Source organism: Anthonomus grandis, chromosome 4 (genome assembly GCF_022605725.1).
Source record: "Anthonomus grandis grandis chromosome 4, icAntGran1.3, whole genome shotgun sequence".
Lineage (NCBI taxonomy): Eukaryota > Metazoa > Arthropoda > Insecta > Coleoptera > Curculionidae > Anthonomus > Anthonomus grandis.
In genome coordinates this window covers 4,208,307-4,234,815 of record NC_065549.1, presented here as the reverse complement: position 1 = coordinate 4,234,815, position 26,509 = coordinate 4,208,307, and the positions used below count along the sequence as shown (strand labels likewise).

The window sequence follows — 26,509 nt, the reverse complement described above, 5'->3', positions numbered from 1 at the left end:
AAAAACACTAATTCCAGCAGATCCGAGCACTATTTAGAAAATTAAACGATGATGTAGAAAATAGGTGGAAAAATCAAATTATCATTTATATATCCTTATCCCAGTTTGAAAATTAGAATAAAGTGGGAGTTAAGTGACGTTTTTCGGGTATAATTAGACACATTACGAGAGAAAAACACTAATTCCAGGACATCCGAACACTATTTAGAAAATTAAACGATGATATAGAAAATAGGTGGAAAAATCAAATTATCATTTATATATCCTTATCCCAGTTTGAAAATTAGAATAAAATGGGAGTGAAGTGATGTTTTTCGGGTATAATTAGACATATTACGAGAGCAAAACACTAATTCCGAGAGATCCGAACACTATTTAGAAAATTAAACGATGATATAGAAAATAGGTGGAAAAATCAAATTATCATTTATATATCCTTATCCCAGTTTGAAAATTAGAATAAAGTGGGAGTAAAGTGATGTTTTTCGGGTATAGTTAGACACATTACGAGAGAAAAACACTAATTCCGGGAGATCCGAACACTATTTAGAAAACTAAACGATGATATAGAAAATAGGTGGAAAAATCAAATTATCATTTATATATCCTTATCCCAGTTTGAAAATTAGAATAAAGTGGGAGTGAAGTGATGTGTTTCGGGTATAATTAGACATATTACGAGAGAAAAACACTAATTCCGGGAGATCCGAACACTATTTAGAAAACTAAACGATGATATAGAAAATAGGTGGAAAAATCAAATTATCATTTATATATCCTTATCCCAGTTTGAAAATTAGAATAAAGTGGGAGTGAAGTGATGTTTTTCGGGTATAGTTAGACACATTACGAGAGAAAAACACTAATTCCAGGAGATCCGAACACTATTTAGAAAATTAAACGATGATATAGAAAATAGGTGGAAAAATCAAATTATCATTTATATATCCTTATCCCAGTTTGAAAATTAGACTGAAGTGGGAGTGAAGTGATGTTTTTCGGGTATAATTAGACATATTACGAGAGAAAAACACTAATTCCGGGAGATCCGAACACTATTTAGAAAACTAAACGATGATATAGAAAATAGGTGGAAAAATCAAATTATCATTTATATATCCTTATCCCAGTTTGAAAATTAGACTGAAGTGGGAGTGAAGTGATGTTTTTCGGGTATAGTTAGACACATTACGAGAGAAAAACACTAATTCCGGGAGATCCGAACACTATTTAGAAAACTAAACGATGATATAGAAAATAGGTGGAAAAATCAAATTATCATTTATATATCCTTATCCCAGTTTGAAAATTAGACTGAAGTGGGAGTGAAGTGATGTTTTTCGGGTATAGTTAGACACATTACGGGAGAAAAACACTAATTCCAGGAGATCCGAACACTATTTAGAAAATTAAACGATGATATAGAAAATAGGTGGAAAAATCAAATTATCATTTATATATCCTTATCCCAGTTTGAAAATTAGAATAAAGTGGGAGTGAAGTGATGTTTTTCGGGTATAGTTAGACACATTACGGGAGAAAAACACTAATTCCAGGACATCCGAACACTATTTAGAAAATTAAACGATGATATAGAAAATAGGTGGAAAAATCAAATTATCATTTATATATCCTTATCCCAGTTTGAAAATTAGAATAAAGTGGGAGTGAAGTGATGTTTTTCGGGTATAGTTAGACATATTACGGGAGAAAAACACTAATTCCAGGACATCCGAACACTATTTAGAAAATTAAACGATGATATAGAAAATAGGTGGAAAAATCAAATTATCATTTATATATCCTTATCCCAGTTTGAAAATTAGAATAAAGTGGGAGTGAAGTGATGTTTTTCGGGTATAGTTAGACACATTACGGGAGAAAAACACTAATTCCAGGACATCCGAACACTATTTAGAAAATTAAACGATGATATAGAAAATAGGTGGAAAAATCAAATTATCATTTATATATCCTTATCCCAGTTTGAAAATTAGAATAAAGTGGGAGTGAAGTGATGTTTTTCGGGTATAATTGGACATATTACGAGAGAAAAACACTAATTCCGGGAGATCCAAACACTATTTAGAAAATTAAACGATGATGTAGAAAATAGGTGGAAAAATCAAATTATCATTTATATATCCTTATCCCAGTTTGAAAATTAGACTGAAGTGGGAGTGAAGTGATGTTTTTCGGGTATAGTTAGACACATTACGAGAGAAAAACACTAATTCCAGGAGATCCGAACACTATTTAGAAAATTAAACTATGATATAGAAAATAGGTGGAAAAATCAAATTATCATTTATATATCCTTATCCCAGTTTGAAAATTAGAATAAAGTGGGAGTGAAGTGATGTTTTTCGGGTATAGTTAGACACATTACGAGAGAAAAACACTAATTCCAGGAGATCCGAACACTATTTAGAAAATTAAACTATGATATAGAAAATAGGTGGAAAAATCAAATTATCATTTATATATCCTTATCCCAGTTTGAAAATTAGACTGAAGTGGGAGTGAAGTGATGTTTTTCGGGTATAATTAGACATATTACGAGAGAAAAACACTAATTCCGGGAGATCCGAACACTATTTAGAAAACTAAACGATGATATAGAAAATAGGTGGAAAAATCAAATTATCATTTATATATCCTTATCCCAGTTTGAAAATTAGACTGAAGTGGGAGTGAAGTGATGTTTTTCGGGTATAGTTAGACACATTACGGGAGAAAAACACTAATTCCAGGAGATCCGAACACTATTTAGAAAATTAAACGATGATATAGAAAATAGGTGGAAAAATCAAATTATCATTTATATATCCTTATCCCAGTTTGAAAATTAGAATAAAGTGGGAGTGAAGTGATGTTTTTCGGGTATAGTTAGACACATTACGGGAGAAAAACACTAATTCCAGGACATCCGAACACTATTTAGAAAATTAAACGATGATATAGAAAATAGGTGGAAAAATCAAATTATCATTTATATATCCTTATCCCAGTTTGAAAATTAGAATAAAGTGGGAGTGAAGTGATGTTTTTCGGGTATAATTAAACACATTACGAGAGAAAAACACTAATTCCAGGACATCCGAACACTATTTAGAAAATTAAACGATGATATAGAAAATAGGTGGAAAAATCAAATTATCATTTATATATCCTTATCCCAGTTTGAAAATTAGAATAAAGTGGGAGTGAAGTGATGTTTTTCGGGTATAGTTAGACACATTACGGGAGAAAAACACTAATTCCAGGACATCCGAACACTATTTAGAAAATTAAACGATGATATAGAAAATAGGTGGAAAAATCAAATTATCATTTATATATCCTTATCCCAGTTTGAAAATTAGAATAAAGTGGGAGTGAAATGATGTTTTTCGGGTATAATTAGACACATTACGAGAGAAAAACACTAATTCCAGGAGATCCGAACACTATATAGAAAATTAAACGATGATATAGAAAATAGGTGGGAAAATCAAATTATCATTTATATATCCTTATCCCAGTTTGAAAATTAGAATAAAGTGGGAGTGAAGTGATGTTTTTCGGGTATAATTGGACATATTACGAGAGAAAAACACTAATTCCAGGAGATCCGAACACTATATAGAAAATTAAACGATGATATAGAAAATAGGTGGAAAAATCAAATTATCATTTATATATCCTTATCCCAGTTTGAAAATTAGAATAAAGTGGGAGTGAAGTGATGTTTTTCGGGTATAATTAAACACATTACGAGAGAAAAACACTAATTCCAGGAGATCCGAACACTATTTAGAAAATTAAACGATGATATAGAAAATAGGTGGAAAAATCAAATTATCATTTATATATCCTTATCCCAGTTTGAAAATTAGACTGAAGTGGGAGTGAAGTGATGTTTTTCGGGTATAATTAGACATATTACGAGAGAAAAACACTAATTCCGGGAGATCCGAACACTATTTAGAAAACTAAACGATGATATAGAAAATAGGTGGAAAAATCAAATTATCATTTATATATCCTTATCCCAGTTTGAAAATTAGACTGAAGTGGGAGTGAAGTGATGTTTTTCGGGTATAGTTAGACACATTACGGGAGAAAAACACTAATTCCAGGAGATCCGAACACTATTTAGAAAATTAAACGATGATATAGAAAATAGGTGGAAAAATCAAATTATCATTTATATATCCTTATCCCAGTTTGAAAATTAGAATAAAGTGGGAGTGAAGTGATGTTTTTCGGGTATAGTTAGACACATTACGGGAGAAAAACACTAATTCCAGGACATCCGAACACTATTTAGAAAATTAAACGATGATATAGAAAATAGGTGGAAAAATCAAATTATCATTTATATATCCTTATCCCAGTTTGAAAATTAGAATAAAGTGGGAGTGAAGTGATGTTTTTCGGGTATAGTTAGACATATTACGGGAGAAAAACACTAATTCCAGGACATCCGAACACTATTTAGAAAATTAAACGATGATATAGAAAATAGGTGGAAAAATCAAATTATCATTTATATATCCTTATCCCAGTTTGAAAATTAGAATAAAGTGGGAGTGAAGTGATGTTTTTCGGGTATAGTTAGACACATTACGGGAGAAAAACACTAATTCCAGGACATCCGAACACTATTTAGAAAATTAAACGATGATATAGAAAATAGGTGGAAAAATCAAATTATCATTTATATATCCTTATCCCAGTTTGAAAATTAGAATAAAGTGGGAGTGAAGTGATGTTTTTCGGGTATAATTGGACATATTACGAGAGAAAAACACTAATTCCGGGAGATCCAAACACTATTTAGAAAATTAAACGATGATGTAGAAAATAGGTGGAAAAATCAAATTATCATTTATATATCCTTATCCCAGTTTGAAAATTATAATAAAGTGGGAGTGAAGTGATGTTTTTCGGGTATAATTAAACACATTACGAGAGAAAAACACTAATTCCAGGAGATCCGAACACTATTTAGAAAATTAAATGATGATATAGAAAATAGGTGGAAAAATCAAATTATCATTTATATATCCTTATCCCAGTTTGAAAATTAGAATAAAGTGGGAGTGAAGTGATGTTTTTCGGGTATAATTGGACATATTACGAGAGAAAAACACTAATTCCGGGAGATCCAAACACTATTTAGAAAATTAAACGATGATGTAGAAAATAGGTGGAAAAATCAAATTATCATTTATATATCCTTATCCCAGTTTGAAAATTAGAATAAAGTGGGAGTGAAGTGATGTTTTTCGGGTATAATTAAACACATTACGAGAGAAAAACACTAATTCCAGGAGATCCGAACACTATTTAGAAAATTAAACGATGATATAGAAAATAGGTGGAAAAATCAAATTATCATTTATATATCCTTATCCCAGTTTGAAAATTAGACTGAAGTGGGAGTGAAGTGATGTTTTTCGGGTATAATTAGACATATTACGAGAGAAAAACACTAATTCCGGGAGATCCGAACACTATTTAGAAAACTAAACGATGATATAGAAAATAGGTGGAAAAATCAAATTATCATTTATATATCCTTATCCCAGTTTGAAAATTAGAATAAAGTGGGAGTGAAATGATGTTTTTCGGGTATAATTAGACACATTACGAGAGAAAAACACTAATTCCAGGAGATCCGAACACTATATAGAAAATTAAACGATGATATAGAAAATAGGTGGGAAAATCAAATTATCATTTATATATCCTTATCCCAGTTTGAAAATTAGAATAAAGTGGGAGTGAAGTGATGTTTTTCGGGTATAATTGGACATATTACGAGAGAAAAACACTAATTCCAGGAGATCCGAACACTATATAGAAAATTAAACGATGATATAGAAAATAGGTGGAAAAATCAAATTATCATTTATATATCCTTATCCCAGTTTGAAAATTAGATTAAAGTGGGAGTGAAGTGACGTTTTTCGGGTATAATTAGACACATTACGAGAGAAAAACACTAATTCCAGGAGATCCGAACACTATTTAGAAAATTAAACGATGATATAGAAAAAAGGTGGAAAAATCAAATTATCATTTATATATCCTTATCCCAGTTTGAAAATTAGAATAAAGTGGGAGTAAAGTGACGTTTTTCGGGTATAATTAGACACATTACGAGAGAAAAACACTAATTCCAGGAGATCCGAACACTATTTAGAAAATTAAACGATGATATAGAAAATAGGTGGAAAAATCAAATTATCATTTATATATCCTTATCCCAGTTTGAAAATTAGAATAAAGTGGGAGTGAAATGATGTTTTTCGGGTATAATTAGACACATTACGAGAGAAAAACACTAATTCCAGGAGATCCGAACACTATATAGAAAATTAAACGATGATATAGAAAATAGGTGGGAAAATCAAATTATCATTTATATATCCTTATCCCAGTTTGAAAATTAGAATAAAGTGGGAGTGAAGTGATGTTTTTCGGGTATAATTGGACATATTACGAGAGAAAAACACTAATTCCGGGAGATCCGAACACTATTTAGAAAATTAAACGATGATATAGAAAATAGGTGGAAAAATCAAATTATCATTTATATATCCTTATCCCAGTTTGAAAATTATAATAAAGTGGGAGTGAAGTGATGTTTTTCGGGTATAATTAAACACATTACGAGAGAAAAACACTAATTCCAGGAGATCCGAACACTATTTAGAAAATTAAATGATGATATAGAAAATAGGTGGAAAAATCAAATTATCATTTATATATCCTTATCCCAGTTTGAAAATTAGAATAAAGTGGGAGTGAAGTGATGTTTTTCGGGTATAATTGGACATATTACGAGAGAAAAACACTAATTCCGGGAGATCCAAACACTATTTAGAAAATTAAACGATGATGTAGAAAATAGGTGGAAAAATCAAATTATCATTTATATATCCTTATCCCAGTTTGAAAATTAGAATAAAGTGGGAGTGAAGTGATGTTTTTCGGGTATAATTGGACATATTACGAGAGAAAAACACTAATTCCAGGAGATCCGAACACTATATAGAAAATTAAACGATGATATAGAAAATAGGTGGAAAAATCAAATTATCATTTATATATCCTTATCCCAGTTTGAAAATTAGACTGAAGTGGGAGTGAAGAGATGTTTTTCGGGTATAATTAAACACATTACGAGAGAAAAACACTTATTCCAGGAGATCCGAACACTATTTAGAAAATTAAACGATGATATAGAAAATAGGTGGAAAAATCAAATTATCATTTATATATCCTTATCCCAGTTTGAAAATTAGACTGAAGTGGGAGTGAAGTGATGTTTTTCGGGTATAATTAGACATATTACGAGAGAAAAACACTAATTCCGGGAGATCCGAACACTATTTAGAAAACTAAACGATGATATAGAAAATAGGTGGAAAAATCAAATTATCATTTATATATCCTTATCCCAGTTTGAAAATTAGAATAAAGTGGGAGTGAAATGATGTTTTTCGGGTATAATTAGACACATTACGAGAGAAAAACACTAATTCCAGGAGATCCGAACACTATATAGAAAATTAAACGATGATATAGAAAATAGGTGGGAAAATCAAATTATCATTTATATATCCTTATCCCAGTTTGAAAATTAGAATAAAGTGGGAGTGAAGTGATGTTTTTCGGGTATAATTGGACATATTACGAGAGAAAAACACTAATTCCAGGAGATCCGAACACTATATAGAAAATTAAACGATGATATAGAAAATAGGTGGAAAAATCAAATTATCATTTATATATCCTTATCCCAGTTTGAAAATTAGATTAAAGTGGGAGTGAAGTGACGTTTTTCGGGTATAATTAGACACATTACGAGAGAAAAACACTAATTCCAGGAGATCCGAACACTATTTAGAAAATTAAACGATGATATAGAAAAAAGGTGGAAAAATCAAATTATCATTTATATATCCTTATCCCAGTTTGAAAATTAGAATAAAGTGGGAGTAAAGTGACGTTTTTCGGGTATAATTAGACACATTACGAGAGAAAAACACTAATTCCGGGAGATCCGAACACTATTTAGAAAACTAAACGATGATATAGAAAATAGGTGGAAAAATCAAATTATCATTTATATATCCTTATCCCAGTTTGAAAATTAGATTAAAGTGGGAGTGAAGTGACGTTTTTCGGGTATAATTAGACACATTACGAGAGAAAAACACTAATTCCAGGAGATCCGAACACTATTTAGAAAATTAAACGATGATATAGAAAAAAGGTGGAAAAATCAAATTATCATTTATATATCCTTATCCCAGTTTGAAAATTAGATTAAAGTGGGAGTGAAGTGACGTTTTTCGGGTATAATTAGACACATTACGAGAGAAAAACACTAATTCCAGCAGATCCGAGCACTATTTAGAAAATTAAACGATGATGTAGAAAATAGGTGGAAAAATCAAATTATCATTTATATATCCTTATCCCAGTTTGAAAATTAGAATAAAGTGGGAGTGAAGTGATGTTTTTCGGGTATAATTAAACACATTACGAGAGAAAAACACTAATTCCAGGAGATCCGAACACTATTTAGAAAATTAAACGATGATATAGAAAAAAGGTGGAAAAATCAAATTATCATTTATATATCCTTATCCCAGTTTGAAAATTAGATTAAAGTGGGAGTGAAGTGACGTTTTTCGGGTATAATTAGACACATTACGAGAGAAAAACACTAATTCCAGCAGATCCGAGCACTATTTAGAAAATTAAACGATGATGTAGAAAATAGGTGGAAAAATCAAATTATCATTTATATATCCTTATCCCAGTTTGAAAATTAGAATAAAGTGGGAGTGAAGTGATGTTTTTCGGGTATAATTAAACACATTACGAGAGAAAAACACTAATTCCAGGAGATCCGAACACTATTTAGAAAATTAAACGATGATATAGAAAATAGGTGGAAAAATCAAATTATCATTTATATATCCTTATCCCAGTTTGAAAATTAGAATAAAGTGGGAGTGAAGTGATGTTTTTCGGGTATAGTTAGACACATTACGGGAGAAAAACACTAATTCCAGGACATCCGAACACTATTTAGAAAATTAAACGATGATATAGAAAATAGGTGGAAAAATCAAATTATCATTTATATATCCTTATCCCAGTTTGAAAATTAGAATAAAGTGGGAGTGAAGTGATGTTTTTCGGGTATAATTGGACATATTACGAGAGAAAAACACTAATTCCGGGAGATCCGAACACTATTTAGAAAATTAAACGATGATATAGAAAATAGGTGGAAAAATCAAATTATCATTTATATATCCTTATCCCAGTTTGAAAATTAGAATAAAGTGGGAGTGAAGTGATGTTTGTCGGGTATAATTAAACACATTACGAGAGAAAAACACTAATTCCAGGAGATCCGAACACTATTTAGAAAATTAAATGATGATATAGAAAATAGGTGGAAAAATCAAATTATCATTTATATATCCTTATCCCAGTTTGAAAATTAGAATAAAGTGGGAGTGAAGTGATGTTTTTCGGGTATAATTGGACATATTACGAGAGAAAAACACTAATTCCGGGAGATCCAAACACTATTTAGAAAATTAAACGATGATGTAGAAAATAGGTGGAAAAATCAAATTATCATTTATATATCCTTATCCCAGTTTGAAAATTAGAATAAAGTGGGAGTGAAGTGATGTTTTTCGGGTATAATTGGACATATTACGAGAGAAAAACACTAATTCCAGGAGATCCGAACACTATATAGAAAATTAAACGATGATATAGAAAATAGGTGGAAAAATCAAATTATCATTTATATATCCTTATCCCAGTTTGAAAATTAGACTGAAGTGGGAGTGAAGAGATGTTTTTCGGGTATAATTAAACACATTACGAGAGAAAAACACTTATTCCAGGAGATCCGAACACTATTTAGAAAATTAAACGATGATATAGAAAATAGGTGGAAAAATCAAATTATCATTTATATATCCTTATCCCAGTTTGAAAATTAGACTGAAGTGGGAGTGAAGTGATGTTTTTCGGGTATAATTAGACATATTACGAGAGAAAAACACTAATTCCGGGAGATCCGAACACTATTTAGAAAACTAAACGATGATATAGAAAATAGGTGGAAAAATCAAATTATCATTTATATATCCTTATCCCAGTTTGAAAATTAGAATAAAGTGGGAGTGAAATGATGTTTTTCGGGTATAATTAGACACATTACGAGAGAAAAACACTAATTCCAGGAGATCCGAACACTATATAGAAAATTAAACGATGATATAGAAAATAGGTGGGAAAATCAAATTATCATTTATATATCCTTATCCCAGTTTGAAAATTAGAATAAAGTGGGAGTGAAGTGATGTTTTTCGGGTATAATTGGACATATTACGAGAGAAAAACACTAATTCCAGGAGATCCGAACACTATATAGAAAATTAAACGATGATATAGAAAATAGGTGGAAAAATCAAATTATCATTTATATATCCTTATCCCAGTTTGAAAATTAGATTAAAGTGGGAGTGAAGTGACGTTTTTCGGGTATAATTAGACACATTACGAGAGAAAAACACTAATTCCAGGAGATCCGAACACTATTTAGAAAATTAAACGATGATATAGAAAAAAGGTGGAAAAATCAAATTATCATTTATATATCCTTATCCCAGTTTGAAAATTAGAATAAAGTGGGAGTAAAGTGACGTTTTTCGGGTATAATTAGACACATTACGAGAGAAAAACACTAATTCCGGGAGATCCGAACACTATTTAGAAAACTAAACGATGATATAGAAAATAGGTGGAAAAATCAAATTATCATTTATATATCCTTATCCCAGTTTGAAAATTAGACTGAAGTGGGAGTGAAGTGATGTTTTTCGGGTATAGTTAGACACATTACGAGAGAAAAACACTAATTCCGGGAGATCCGAACACTATTTAGAAAACTAAACGATGATATAGAAAATAGGTGAAAAAATCAAATTATCATTTATATATCCTTATCCCAGTTTGAAAATTAGAATAAAGTGGGAGTGAAGTGACGTTTTTCGGGTATAATTAGACATATTACGAGAGAAAAACACTAATTCCAGCAGATCCGAGCACTATTTAGAAAATTAAACGATGATGTAGAAAATAGGTGGAAAAATCAAATTATCATTTATATATCCTTATCCCAGTTTGAAAATTAGAATAAAGTGGGAGTTAAGTGACGTTTTTCGGGTATAATTAGACACATTACGAGAGAAAAACACTAATTCCAGGACATCCGAACACTATTTAGAAAATTAAACGATGATATAGAAAATAGGTGGAAAAATCAAATTATCATTTATATATCCTTATCCCAGTTTGAAAATTAGAATAAAATGGGAGTGAAGTGATGTTTTTCGGGTATAATTAGACATATTACGAGAGCAAAACACTAATTCCGAGAGATCCGAACACTATTTAGAAAATTAAACGATGATATAGAAAATAGGTGGAAAAATCAAATTATCATTTATATATCCTTATCCCAGTTTGAAAATTAGAATAAAGTGGGAGTAAAGTGATGTTTTTCGGGTATAGTTAGACACATTACGAGAGAAAAACACTAATTCCGGGAGATCCGAACACTATTTAGAAAACTAAACGATGATATAGAAAATAGGTGGAAAAATCAAATTATCATTTATATATCCTTATCCCAGTTTGAAAATTAGAATAAAGTGGGAGTGAAGTGATGTGTTTCGGGTATAATTAGACATATTACGAGAGAAAAACACTAATTCCGGGAGATCCGAACACTATTTAGAAAACTAAACGATGATATAGAAAATAGGTGGAAAAATCAAATTATCATTTATATATCCTTATCCCAGTTTGAAAATTAGAATAAAGTGGGAGTGAAGTGATGTTTTTCGGGTATAGTTAGACACATTACGAGAGAAAAACACTAATTCCAGGAGATCCGAACACTATTTAGAAAATTAAACGATGATATAGAAAATAGGTGGAAAAATCAAATTATCATTTATATATCCTTATCCCAGTTTGAAAATTAGACTGAAGTGGGAGTGAAGTGATGTTTTTCGGGTATAATTAGACATATTACGAGAGAAAAACACTAATTCCGGGAGATCCGAACACTATTTAGAAAACTAAACGATGATATAGAAAATAGGTGGAAAAATCAAATTATCATTTATATATCCTTATCCCAGTTTGAAAATTAGACTGAAGTGGGAGTGAAGTGATGTTTTTCGGGTATAGTTAGACACATTACGAGAGAAAAACACTAATTCCGGGAGATCCGAACACTATTTAGAAAACTAAACGATGATATAGAAAATAGGTGGAAAAATCAAATTATCATTTATATATCCTTATCCCAGTTTGAAAATTAGACTGAAGTGGGAGTGAAGTGATGTTTTTCGGGTATAGTTAGACACATTACGGGAGAAAAACACTAATTCCAGGAGATCCGAACACTATTTAGAAAATTAAACGATGATATAGAAAATAGGTGGAAAAATCAAATTATCATTTATATATCCTTATCCCAGTTTGAAAATTAGAATAAAGTGGGAGTGAAGTGATGTTTTTCGGGTATAGTTAGACACATTACGGGAGAAAAACACTAATTCCAGGACATCCGAACACTATTTAGAAAATTAAACGATGATATAGAAAATAGGTGGAAAAATCAAATTATCATTTATATATCCTTATCCCAGTTTGAAAATTAGAATAAAGTGGGAGTGAAGTGATGTTTTTCGGGTATAGTTAGACATATTACGGGAGAAAAACACTAATTCCAGGACATCCGAACACTATTTAGAAAATTAAACGATGATATAGAAAATAGGTGGAAAAATCAAATTATCATTTATATATCCTTATCCCAGTTTGAAAATTAGAATAAAGTGGGAGTGAAGTGATGTTTTTCGGGTATAGTTAGACACATTACGGGAGAAAAACACTAATTCCAGGACATCCGAACACTATTTAGAAAATTAAACGATGATATAGAAAATAGGTGGAAAAATCAAATTATCATTTATATATCCTTATCCCAGTTTGAAAATTAGAATAAAGTGGGAGTGAAGTGATGTTTTTCGGGTATAATTGGACATATTACGAGAGAAAAACACTAATTCCGGGAGATCCAAACACTATTTAGAAAATTAAACGATGATGTAGAAAATAGGTGGAAAAATCAAATTATCATTTATATATCCTTATCCCAGTTTGAAAATTAGACTGAAGTGGGAGTGAAGTGATGTTTTTCGGGTATAGTTAGACACATTACGAGAGAAAAACACTAATTCCAGGAGATCCGAACACTATTTAGAAAATTAAACTATGATATAGAAAATAGGTGGAAAAATCAAATTATCATTTATATATCCTTATCCCAGTTTGAAAATTAGAATAAAGTGGGAGTGAAGTGATGTTTTTCGGATATAGTTAGACACATTACGAGAGAAAAACACTAATTCCAGGAGATCCGAACACTATTTAGAAAATTAAACTATGATATAGAAAATAGGTGGAAAAATCAAATTATCATTTATATATCCTTATCCCAGTTTGAAAATTAGACTGAAGTGGGAGTGAAGTGATGTTTTTCGGGTATAATTAGACATATTACGAGAGAAAAACACTAATTCCGGGAGATCCGAACACTATTTAGAAAACTAAACGATGATATAGAAAATAGGTGGAAAAATCAAATTATCATTTATATATCCTTATCCCAGTTTGAAAATTAGACTGAAGTGGGAGTGAAGTGATGTTTTTCGGGTATAGTTAGACACATTACGGGAGAAAAACACTAATTCCAGGAGATCCGAACACTATTTAGAAAATTAAACGATGATATAGAAAATAGGTGGAAAAATCAAATTATCATTTATATATCCTTATCCCAGTTTGAAAATTAGAATAAAGTGGGAGTGAAGTGATGTTTTTCGGGTATAGTTAGACACATTACGGGAGAAAAACACTAATTCCAGGACATCCGAACACTATTTAGAAAATTAAACGATGATATAGAAAATAGGTGGAAAAATCAAATTATCATTTATATATCCTTATCCCAGTTTGAAAATTAGAATAAAGTGGGAGTGAAGTGATGTTTTTCGGGTATAGTTAGACATATTACGGGAGAAAAACACTAATTCCAGGACATCCGAACACTATTTAGAAAATTAAACGATGATATAGAAAATAGGTGGAAAAATCAAATTATCATTTATATATCCTTATCCCAGTTTGAAAATTAGAATAAAGTGGGAGTGAAGTGATGTTTTTCGGGTATAGTTAGACACATTACGGGAGAAAAACACTAATTCCAGGACATCCGAACACTATTTAGAAAATTAAACGATGATATAGAAAATAGGTGGAAAAATCAAATTATCATTTATATATCCTTATCCCAGTTTGAAAATTAGAATAAAGTGGGAGTGAAGTGATGTTTTTCGGGTATAATTGGACATATTACGAGAGAAAAACACTAATTCCGGGAGATCCAAACACTATTTAGAAAATTAAACGATGATGTAGAAAATAGGTGGAAAAATCAAATTATCATTTATATATCCTTATCCCAGTTTGAAAATTATAATAAAGTGGGAGTGAAGTGATGTTTTTCGGGTATAATTAAACACATTACGAGAGAAAAACACTAATTCCAGGAGATCCGAACACTATTTAGAAAATTAAATGATGATATAGAAAATAGGTGGAAAAATCAAATTATCATTTATATATCCTTATCCCAGTTTGAAAATTAGAATAAAGTGGGAGTGAAGTGATGTTTTTCGGGTATAATTGGACATATTACGAGAGAAAAACACTAATTCCGGGAGATCCAAACACTATTTAGAAAATTAAACGATGATGTAGAAAATAGGTGGAAAAATCAAATTATCATTTATATATCCTTATCCCAGTTTGAAAATTAGAATAAAGTGGGAGTGAAGTGATGTTTTTCGGGTATAATTAAACACATTACGAGAGAAAAACACTAATTCCAGGAGATCCGAACACTATTTAGAAAATTAAACGATGATATAGAAAATAGGTGGAAAAATCAAATTATCATTTATATATCCTTATCCCAGTTTGAAAATTAGACTGAAGTGGGAGTGAAGTGATGTTTTTCGGGTATAATTAGACATATTACGAGAGAAAAACACTAATTCCGGGAGATCCGAACACTATTTAGAAAACTAAACGATGATATAGAAAAAAGGTGGAAAAATCAAATTATCATTTATATATCCTTATCCCAGTTTGAAAATTAGAATAAAGTGGGAGTGAAGTGATGTTTTTCGGGTATAATTAAACACATTACGAGAGAAAAACACTAATTCCAGGAGATCCGAACACTATTTAGAAAATTAAACGATGATATAGAAAATAGGTGGAAAAATCAAATTATCATTTATATATCCTTATCCCAGTTTGAAAATTAGACTGAAGTGGGAGTGAAGTGATGTTTTTCGGGTATAATTAGACATATTACGAGAGAAAAACACTAATTCCGGGAGATCCGAACACTATTTAGAAAACTAAACGATGATATAGAAAAAAGGTGGAAAAATCAAATTATCATTTATATATCCTTATCCCAGTTTGAAAATTAGAATAAAGTGGGAGTGAAATGATGTTTTTCGGGTATAATTAGACACATTACGAGAGAAAAACACTAATTCCAGGAGATCCGAACACTATATAGAAAATTAAACGATGATATAGAAAATAGGTGGGAAAATCAAATTATCATTTATATATCCTTATCCCAGTTTGAAAATTAGAATAAAGTGGGAGTGAAGTGATGTTTTTCGGGTATAATTGGACATATTACGAGAGAAAAACACTAATTCCAGGAGATCCGAACACTATATAGAAAATTAAACGATGATATAGAAAATAGGTGGAAAAATCAAATTATCATTTATATATCCTTATCCCAGTTTGAAAATTAGAATAAAGTGGGAGTGAAGTGATGTTTTTCGGGTATAATTAAACACATTACGAGAGAAAAACACTAATTCCAGGAGATCCGAACACTATTTAGAAAATTAAACGATGATATAGAAAATAGGTGGAAAAATCAAATTATCATTTATATATCCTTATCCCAGTTTGAAAATTAGACTGAAGTGGGAGTGAAGTGATGTTTTTCGGGTATAATTAGACATATTACGAGAGAAAAACACTAATTCCGGGAGATCCGAACACTATTTAGAAAACTAAACGATGATATAGAAAATAGGTGGAAAAATCAAATTATCATTTATATATCCTTATCCCAGTTTGAAAATTAGACTGAAGTGGGAGTGAAGTGATGTTTTTCGGGTATAGTTAGACACATTACGGGAGAAAAACACTAATTCCAGGAGATCCGAACACTATTTAGAAAATTAAACGATGATATAGAAAATAGGTGGAAAAATCAAATTATCATTTATATATCCTTATCCCAGTTTGAAAATTAGAATAAAGTGGGAGTGAAGTGATGTTTTTCGGGTATAGTTAGACACATTACGGGAGAAAAACACTAATTCCAGGACATCCGAACACTATTTAGAAAATTAAACGATGATATAGAAAATAGGTGGAAAAATCAAATTATCATTTATATATCCTTATCCCAGTTTGAAAATTAGAATAAAGTGGGAGTGAAGTGATGTTTTTCGGGTATAGTTAGACATATTACGGGAGAAAAACACTAATTCCAGGACATCCGAACACTATTTAGAAAATTAAACGATGATATAGAAAATAGGTGGAAAAATCAAATTATCATTTATATATCCTTATCCCAGTTTGAAAATTAGAATAAAGTGGGAGTGAAGTGATGTTTTTCGGGTATAGTTAGACACATTACGGGAGAAAAACACTAATTCCAGGACATCCGAACACTATTTAGAAAATTAAACGATGATATAGAAAATAGGTGGAAAAATCAAATTATCATTTATATATCCTTATCCCAGTTTGAAAATTAGAATAAAGTGGGAGTGAAGTGATGTTTTTCGGGTATAATTGGACATATTACGAGAGAAAAACACTAATTCCGGGAGATCCAAACACTATTTAGAAAATTAAACGATGATGTAGAAAATAGGTGGAAAAATCAAATTATCATTTATATATCCTTATCCCAGTTTGAAAATTATAATAAAGTGGGAGTGAAGTGATGTTTTTCGGGTATAATTAAACACATTACGAGAGAAAAACACTAATTCCAGGAGATCCGAACACTATTTAGAAAATTAAATGATGATATAGAAAATAGGTGGAAAAATCAAATTATCATTTATATATCCTTATCCCAGTTTGAAAATTAGAATAAAGTGGGAGTGAAGTGATGTTTTTCGGGTATAATTGGACATATTACGAGAGAAAAACACTAATTCCGGGAGATCCAAACACTATTTAGAAAATTAAACGATGATGTAGAAAATAGGTGGAAAAATCAAATTATCATACATCTCGTGAGAGTTAGAATAAAGTGGGAGTGAAGTGATGTTTTTCGGGTATAATTAAACACATTACGAGAGAAAAACACTATTCCAGGAGATCCGAACACTATTTAGAAAATTAAACGATGATATAGAAAATAGGTGGAAAAATCAAATTATCATTTATATATCCTTATCCCAGTTTGAAAATTAGACTGAAGTGGGAGTGAAGTGATGTTTTTTCGGGTATAATTAGACATATTACGAGAGAAAAAACACTAATTCCGGGAGATCCGAACACTATTTAGAAAAACTAAACGATGATATAGAAAATAGGTGGAAAAATCAAATTATCATTTATATATCCTTATCCCCAGTTTGAAACATTAGAATAAAGTGGGAGTGAAATGATGTTTTTCGGGTATAATTAGACACATTACGAGAGAAAAACACTAATTCCAGGAGAATCCGAACACTATATAGAAAATTAAACGATGATATAGAAAAATAGGTGGGAAAAATCAAATTATCATTTATATATCCTTATCCCAGTTTGAAAATTAGAATAAAGTGGGAGTGAAGTGATGTTTTTCGGGTATAATTGGACATATTACGAGAGAAAAACACTAATTCCAGGAGATCCGAACACTATATAGAAAATTAAACGATGATATAGAAAATAGGTGGAAAAATCAAATTATCATTTATATATCCTTATCCCAGTTTGAAAATTAGATTAAAGTGGGAGTGAAGTGACGTTTTTCGGGTATAATTAGACACATTACGAGAGAAAAACACTAATTCCAGGAGATCCGAACACTATTTAGAAAATTAAACGATGATATAGAAAAAAGAGGTGGAAAAATCAAATTATCATTTATATATCCTTATCCCAGTTTGAAAATTAGAATAAAAGTGGGAGTAAAGTGACGTTTTTCGGGTATAATTAGACACTTACGAGAGAAAAACACTAATTCCAGGAGATCCGAACACTATTTAGAAAATTAAACGATGATATAGAAAATAGGTGGAAAAATCAAATTATCATTTATATATCCTTATCCCAGTTTGAAAATTAGAATAAAGTGGGAGTGAAATGATGTTTTTTCGGGTATAATTAGACCACATTACGAGAGAAAAACACTAATTCCAGGAGATCCGAACACTATATAGAAATTAAACGATGATATAGAAAATAGGTGGGAAAATCAAATTATCATTTATATATCCTTATCCCAGTTTGAAAATTAGAATAAAGTGGGAGTGAAGTGATGTTTTTCGGGTATAATTGGACATATTACGAGAGAAAAACACTAATTCCAGGAGATCCGAACACTATATAGAAAATTAAACGATGATATAGAAAATAGGTGGAAAAAATCAAATTATCATTTATATATCCTTATCCCAGTTTGAAAAATTAGATTAAAGTGGGAGTGAAGTGACGTTTTTTCGGGTATAATTAGACACATTACGAGAGAAAAACACTAATTCCAGGAGATCCGAACACTATTTAGAAAATTAAACGATGATATAGAAAAAAGGTGGAAAAATCAAATTATCATTTATATATCCTTATCCCAGTTTGAAAATTAGAATAAAGTGGGAGTAAAGTGACGTTTTTCGGGTATAATTAGACACATTACGAGAGAAAAACACTAATTCCAGCAGATCCGAGCACTATTTAGAAAATTAAACGATGATGTAGAAAATAGGTGGAAAAATCAAATTATCATTTATATATCCTTATCCCAGTTTAAAAATTAGAATAAAGTGGGAGTGAAGTGATGTTTTTTCGGGTATAATTAAACACATTACGAGAGAAAAACACTAATTCCAGGAGATCCGAACACTATTTAGAAAATTAAACGATGATATAGAAAATAGGTGGAAAAAATCAAATTATCATTTATATATCCTTATCCCAGTTTGAAAATTAGATTAAAGGTGGGAGTGAAGTGACGTTTTTCGGGTATAATTAGACACATTACGAGAGAAAAAACACTAATTCCAGGAGATCCGAACACTATTTAGAAAATTAAACGATGATATAGAAAAAAGGTGGAAAAATCAAATTATCATTTATATATCCTTATCCCAGTTTGAAAATTAGATTAAAGTGGGAGTGAAGTGACGTTTTTCGGGTATAATTAGACACATTACGAGAGAAAAACACTAATTCCAGCAGATCCGAGCACTATTTAGAAAATTAAACGATGATGTAGAAAATAGGTGGAAAAATCAAATTATCATTTATATATCCTTATCCCAGTTTGAAAATTAGAATAAAGTGGGAGTGAAGTGATGTTTTTTCGGGTATAATTAAACACATTACGAGAGAAAAAACACTAATTCCAGGAGATCCGAACACTATTTAGAAAATTAAACGATGATATAGAAAAAAGGTGGAAAAATCAAATTATCATTTATATATCCTTATCCCAGTTTGAAAATTAGATTAAAGTGGGAGTGAAGTGACGTTTTTCGGGTATAATTAGACACATTACGAGAGAGAAAACACTAATTCCAGCAGATCCGGAGCACTATTTAGAAAATTAAACGATGATGTAGAAAAATAGGTGGAAAAATCAAATTATCATTTATATCCCTTATCCCAGTTTGAAAATTAGAATAAAGTGGGAGTGAAGTGATGTTTTTCGGGTATAATTAAACACATTACGAGAGAAAAACACTAATTCCAGGAGATCCGAAACACTATTTAGAAAATTAAACGATGATATAGAAAATAGGTGGAAAAATCAAATTATCATTTATATATCCTTATCCCAGTTTGAAAATTAGAATAAAGTGGGAGTGAAGTGCTGTTTTTCGGGTATAGTTAGACACATTACGGGAGAAAAACACTAATTCCAGGACATCCGAACACTATTTAGAAAATTAAACGATGATATAGAAAATAGGTGGAAAAATCAAATTATCATGTTATATATCCTTATCCCAGTTTGAAAATTAGAATAAAGTGGGAGTGAAGTGATGTTTTTCGGGTATAATTGGACATATTACGAGAGAAAAACACTAATTCCGGGAGATCCGAACACTATTTAGAAAATTAAACGATGATATAGAAAATAGGTGGAAAAATCAAATTATCATTTATATATCCTTATCCCAGTTTGAAAATTATAATAAAGTGGGAGTGAAGTGATGTTTTTTCGGGTATAATTGGACATATACGAGAGAAAAACACTAATTCCAGGAGATCCGAACACTATTTAGAAAATTAAACGATGATATAGAAAATAGGTGGAAAAATCAAATTATCATTTATATATCCTTATCCCAGTTTGAAAATTAGACTGAAGTGGGAGTGAAGTGATGTTTTTCGGGTATAGTTAGACACATTACGGGAGAAAAACACTAATTCCAGGAGATCCGAACACTATATAGAAAATTAAACGATGATATAGAAAATAGGTGGGAAAATCAAATTATCATTTATATATCCTTATCCCAGTTTGAAAATTAGAATAAAGTGGGAGTGAAGTGATGTTTTTCGGGTATAATTGGACATATTACGAGAGAAAAACACTAATTCCAGGAGATCCGAACACTATATAAGAAAATTAAACGATGATATAGAAAATAGGTGGAAAAATCAAATTATCATTTATATATCCTTATCCCAGTTTGAAAATTAGAATAAAGTGGGAGTGAAGTGATGTTTTTCGGGTATAATTAAAACACATTACGAAGAGAAAAACACTAATTCCAGGAGATCCGAACACTATTTAGAAAATTAAACGATGATATAGAAAATAGGTGGGAAAAATCAAATTATCATTATATATCCTTATCCCAGTTTGAAAATTAGACTGAAGTGGGAGTGAAGTGATGTTTTTCGGGTATCAATTAGACATATTACGAGAGAAAAACACTAATTCCGGGAGATCCGAACACTATTTAGAAAACTAAACGATGATATAGAAAATAGGTGGAAAAAATCAAATTATCATTTATATATCCTTATCCCAGTTTGAAAATTAGACTGAAGTGGGAGTGAAGTGTATATATATATATATATATATATATCCTTATCCCAGTTTGAAAATTAGAATAAAGTGGGAGTGAAGTGATGTTTTTCGGGTATAATTGGACATATTACGAGAGAAAAACACTAATTCCGGGAGATCCAAACACTATTTAGAAAATTAAACGATGATGTAGAAAATAGGTGGAAAAATCAAATTATCATTTATATATCCTTATCCCAGTTTGAAAATTAGAATAAAGTGGGAGTGAAGTGATGTTTTTCGGGTATAATTAAACACACATCTCGTGAGAGTATTAAACACATTACGAGAGAAAAACACTAATTCCAGGAGATCCGAACACTATTTAGAAAATTAAACGATGATATAGAAAATAGGTGGAAAAATCAAATTATCATTTATATATCCTTATCCCAGTTTGAAAATTAGACTGAAGTGGGAGTGAAGTGATGTTTTTCGGGTATAATTAGACATATTACGAGAGAAAAACACTAATTCCGGGAGATCCGAACACTATTTAGAAAACTAAACGATGATATAGAAAATAGGTGGAAAAATCAAATTATCATTTATATATCCTTATCCCAGTTTGAAAATTAGAATAAAGTGGGAGTGAAATGATGTTTTTCGGGTATAATTAGACACATTACGAGAGAAAAACACTAATTCCAGGAGATCCGAACACTATATAGAAAATTAAACGATGATATAGAAAATAGGTGGGAAAATCAAATTATCATTTATATATCCTTATCCCAGTTTGAAAATTAGAATAAAGTGGGAGTGAAGTGATGTTTTTCGGGTATAATTGGACATATTACGAGAGAAAAACACTAATTCCAGGAGATCCGAACACTATATAGAAAATTAAACGATGATATAGAAAATAGGTGGAAAAATCAAATTATCATTTATATATCCTTATCCCAGTTTGAAAATTAGATTAAAGTGGGAGTGAAGTGACGTTTTTCGGGTATAATTAGACACATTACGAGAGAAAAACACTAATTCCAGGAGATCCGAACACTATTTAGAAAATTAAACGATGATATAGAAAAAAGGTGGAAAAATCAAATTATCATTTATATATCCTTATCCCAGTTTGAAAATTAGAATAAAGTGGGAGTAAAGTGACGTTTTTCGGGTATAATTAGACACATTACGAGAGAAAAACACTAATTCCAGGAGATCCGAACACTATTTAGAAAATTAAACGATGATATAGAAAATAGGTGGAAAAATCAAATTATCATTTATATATCCTTATCCCAGTTTGAAAATTAGAATAAAGTGGGAGTGAAATGATGTTTTTCGGGTATAATTAGACACATTACGAGAGAAAAACACTAATTCCAGGAGATCCGAACACTATATAGAAAATTAAACGATGATATAGAAAATAGGTGGGAAAATCAAATTATCATTTATATATCCTTATCCCAGTTTGAAAATTAGAATAAAGTGGGAGTGAAGTGATGTTTTTCGGGTATAATTGGACATATTACGAGAGAAAAACACTAATTCCAGGAGATCCGAACACTATATAGAAAATTAAACGATGATATAGAAAATAGGTGGAAAAATCAAATTATCATTTATATATCCTTATCCCAGTTTGAAAATTAGATTAAAGTGGGAGTGAAGTGACGTTTTTCGGGTATAATTAGACACATTACGAGAGAAAAACACTAATTCCAGGAGATCCGAACACTATTTAGAAAATTAAACGATGATATAGAAAAAAGGTGGAAAAATCAAATTATCATTTATATATCCTTATCCCAGTTTGAAAATTAGAATAAAGTGGGAGTAAAGTGACGTTTTTCGGGTATAATTAGACACATTACGAGAGAAAAACACTAATTCCAGCAGATCCGAGCACTATTTAGAAAATTAAACGATGATGTAGAAAATAGGTGGAAAAATCAAATTATCATTTATATATCCTTATCCCAGTTTAAAAATTAGAATAAAGTGGGAGTGAAGTGATGTTTTTCGGGTATAATTAAACACATTACGAGAGAAAAACACTAATTCCAGGAGATCCGAACACTATTTAGAAAATTAAACGATGATATAGAAAATAGGTGGAAAAATCAAATTATCATTTATATATCCTTATCCCAGTTTGAAAATTAGATTAAAGTGGGAGTGAAGTGACGTTTTTCGGGTATAATTAGACACATTACGAGAGAAAAACACTAATTCCAGGAGATCCGAACACTATTTAGAAAATTAAACGATGATATAGAAAAAAGGTGGAAAAATCAAATTATCATTTATATATCCTTATCCCAGTTTGAAAATTAGATTAAAGTGGGAGTGAAGTGACGTTTTTCGGGTATAATTAGACACATTACGAGAGAAAAACACTAATTCCAGCAGATCCGAGCACTATTTAGAAAATTAAACGATGATGTAGAAAATAGGTGGAAAAATCAAATTATCATTTATATATCCTTATCCCAGTTTGAAAATTAGAATAAAGTGGGAGTGAAGTGATGTTTTTCGGGTATAATTAAACACATTACGAGAGAAAAACACTAATTCCAGGAGATCCGAACACTATTTAGAAAATTAAACGATGATATAGAAAAAAGGTGGAAAAATCAAATTATCATTTATATATCCTTATCCCAGTTTGAAAATTAGATTAAAGTGGGAGTGAAGTGACGTTTTTCGGGTATAATTAGACACATTACGAGAGAAAAACACTAATTCCAGCAGATCCGAGCACTATTTAGAAAATTAAACGATGATGTAGAAAATAGGTGGAAAAATCAAATTATCATTTATATATCCTTATCCCAGTTTGAAAATTAGAATAAAGTGGGAGTGAAGTGATGTTTTTCGGGTATAATTAAACACATTACGAGAGAAAAACACTAATTCCAGGAGATCCGAACACTATTTAGAAAATTAAACGATGATATAGAAAATAGGTGGAAAAATCAAATTATCATTTATATATCCTTATCCCAGTTTGAAAATTAGAATAAAGTGGGAGTGAAGTGATGTTTTTCGGGTATAGTTAGACACATTACGGGAGAAAAACACTAATTCCAGGACATCCGAACACTATTTAGAAAATTAAACGATGATATAGAAAATAGGTGGAAAAATCAAATTATCATTTATATATCCTTATCCCAGTTTGAAAATTAGAATAAAGTGGGAGTGAAGTGATGTTTTTCGGGTATAATTGGACATATTACGAGAGAAAAACACTAATTCCGGGAGATCCGAACACTATTTAGAAAATTAAACGATGATATAGAAAATAGGTGGAAAAATCAAATTATCATTTATATATCCTTATCCCAGTTTGAAAATTATAATAAAGTGGGAGTGAAGTGATGTTTTTCGGGTATAATTAAACACATTACGAGAGAAAAACACTAATTCCAGGAGATCCGAACACTATTTAGAAAATTAAATGATGATATAGAAAATAGGTGGAAAAATCAAATTATCATTTATATATCCTTATCCCAGTTTGAAAATTAGAATAAAGTGGGAGTGAAGTGATGTTTTTCGGGTATAATTGGACATATTACGAGAGAAAAACACTAATTCCAGGAGATCCGAACACTATATAGAAAATTAAACGATGATATAGAAAATAGGTGGAAAAATCAAATTATCATTTATATATCCTTATCCCAGTTTGAAAATTAGACTGAAGTGGGAGTGAAGAGATGTTTTTCGGGTATAATTAAACACATTACGAGAGAAAAACACTTATTCCAGGAGATCCGAACACTATTTAGAAAAATTAAACGATGATATAGAAAATAGGTGGAAAAATCAAATTATCATTTATATATCCTTATCCCAGTTTGAAAATTAGACTGAAGTGGGAGTGAAGTGATGTTTTTCGGGTATAATTAGACATATTACGAGAGAAAAACACTAATTCCGGGAGATCCGAACACTATTAGAAAACTAAACGATGATATAGAAAATAGGTGGAAAAATCAAATTATCATTTATATATCCTTATCCCAGTTTGAAAATTAGAATAAAGTGGGAGTGAAATGATGTTTTTCGGGTATAATTAGACACATTACGAGAGAAAAACACTAATTCCAGGAGATCCGAACACTATATAGAAAATTAAACGATGATATAGAAAATAGGTGGGAAAATCAAATTATCATTTATATATCCTTATCCCAGTTTGAAAATTAGAATAAAGTGGGAGTGAAGTGATGTTTTTCGGGTATAATTGGACATATTACGAGAGAAAAACACTAATTCCAGGAGATCCGAACACTATTTAGAAAATTAAACGATGATATAGAAAATAGGTGGAAAAATCAAATTATCATTTATATATCCTTATCCCAGTTTGAAAATTAGACTGAAGTGGGAGTGAAGTGATGTTTTTCGGGTATAGTTAGACACATTACGGGAGAAAAACACTAATTCCAGGAGATCCGAACACTATTTAGAAAATTAAAACGATGATATAGAAAATAGGTGGAAAAATCAAATTATCATTTATATATCCTTATCCCAGTTTGAAAATTAGAATAAAGTGGGAGTGAAATGATGTTTTTCGGGTATAATTAGACACATTACGAGAGAAAAACACTAATTCCAGGAGATCCGAACACTATATAGAAAATTAAACGATGATATAGAAAATAGGTGGGAAAATCAAATTATCATTTATATATCCTTATCCCAGTTTGAAAATTAGAATAAAGTGGGAGTGAAGTGATGTTTTTCGGGTATAATTGGACATATTACGAGAGAAAAACACTAATTCCAGGAGATCCGAACACTATATAGAAAATTAAACGATGATATAGAAAATAGGTGGAAAAATCAAATTATCATTTATATATCCTTATCCCAGTTTGAAAATTAGAATAAAGTGGGAGTGAAGTGATGTTTTTCGGGTATAGTTAGACACATTACGAGAGAAAAACACTAATTCCAGGAGATCCAAACACTATTTAGAAAATTAAACGATGATATAGAAAATAGGTG

General features: G+C 30.5%; 1 protein-coding gene across 1 annotated transcript in view; it reads right to left on the bottom strand.

Annotated features, from left to right (window-relative positions):
* Positions 1–26,509, bottom strand: part of LOC126734831 (spatacsin) — a 55,876-nt gene that overhangs the window by 12,565 nt on the left and 16,802 nt on the right. The window lies entirely within an intron of this gene.